This window comes from Microtus ochrogaster, chromosome 10 (assembly GCF_000317375.1).
Source record: "Microtus ochrogaster isolate Prairie Vole_2 chromosome 10, MicOch1.0, whole genome shotgun sequence".
Taxonomy (NCBI): Eukaryota; Metazoa; Chordata; class Mammalia; order Rodentia; family Cricetidae; genus Microtus; species Microtus ochrogaster.
In genome coordinates this window covers 34,902,408-34,903,940 of record NC_022016.1, presented here as the reverse complement: position 1 = coordinate 34,903,940, position 1,533 = coordinate 34,902,408, and the positions used below count along the sequence as shown (strand labels likewise).

The window sequence follows — 1,533 nt, the reverse complement described above, 5'->3', positions numbered from 1 at the left end:
CTAGCTCTTGTAGACCAGGCTGGTCTCGAACTCACAGAGATCCGCCTGCCTCTGCCTCCCAAGCGCTGGGATTAAAGGCGTGCGCCACCACCACCCGGCTACTTTTGACCATATTTCTTTGGGCTAGTGTTTCTCACTAAATCTGTGGCTCATAGCTTTTGGCTAGGCTGGCTAGCCACCAAGCACCAGAAATCCTGTCATCACTTCCTCCCCCTCCCAGAACTGGAGTTACAGGCACACTTTTTACAGGATGCTGGGGTCTGAACTCAGATCCTCACACTTACAAAGCAAGCACTCTTACCCACTGAACCACCTCCCTAGCATCCCCCTTTGATACAAGGTCTGCTCATGAGGCCCAGGCTGGACTTGATCTGCTATGTAGTTAGGATGACCTTAAACTTCAGATCCTCCTGTATGTACCCCCTAAGTGCTGATATAACAGGTCTGTATCATAAAGCCTGGCTTATGCAGTGCTGTGGATTGAACCTTGGGCTTTGTGCATGCACAGGAATATAAGTGCTTTGTTAAACAAGCTATATCACCAGCCCTACACTTTTTTAAAATTTATTTATTATGTATACAGTGGTCTGTCTGCATGTATATTTGTACACCAGAAGAAAGTACCAGATCTCATTTTCAATGACTGTGAGCCACCATGTGGATGCTGGGAATTGAATTCAGGACCTCTGAAAAAGCAGCCAGTGTGGTGCTCTTAACCTCTGAGCTATCTCTCCAGCCCCCCTACACTTTTTTTTTTACTTGAGACAGGGTCTCACTATGTAGCCCTGGCTATCCTGGAACTCACTATATAGATCAGGTTGGCCTCAAAATCACTGAGATTGGTCTGCCTCTGCCTTCCAAGTGCTGGAATTAAAGGCATGTGCCACTATGTCAGGCCCCAAATTTCTTTATTTAATCTAGTATTATTCTAGCCTACATCTTATGGCAGTCGTCCGGCCTCAGCCTCCTGAGTGCTAGGATTATAGGTAATAGACAGTATACCTGACTTAAAATCTAAAATTTTTTGAGTATGCACACAATGCCACATATGGGAATTCCACACCTGGCCACCAATGAGTCACTCTCAAAGTGTCTAAGTGCTAGGTGTGGTGGTGCACACCTTTAATCTCAGCAGTTGTGTGGCAGAGGCAGGTGGTGTTCTGTGAATTCAAGGCCAGCCTGGTCTATGGAACAAGTACTAGGACAACCAGGGTTACACAGAGAGCTCTACTTTATCTCAAAAAAAGCAAGGGCACTAAAAATATTTTATAAAATTACCTTCAGGCTATATGTATAAGGTATGTTTAGATTTAGGTTTCGTCCCCCAAATATCTCAGTAATTATATACAATATTCCCAAATGAGACAAAATCTGAAGCAAACACAAACATTACATATGAGAAACTGTATATTATAATACCAGAATGGAGACTCTAGCTGGAATTTTGTTGTTGTTGTTTTGTTTTGTTTTTTGTTTTTTTTTTTTTTGGTTTTTTGAGACAGGGTTTCTCTGTGGTTTTGGAGCCTGTCCTGG

General features: G+C 43.3%; 1 protein-coding gene across 7 annotated transcripts in view; it reads right to left on the bottom strand.

Moving 5' to 3' along the window:
* The window catches only part of Gripap1 (GRIP1 associated protein 1), a 34,426-nt gene that overhangs the window by 16,246 nt on the left and 16,647 nt on the right, over window positions 1–1,533 (bottom strand). The window lies entirely within an intron of this gene.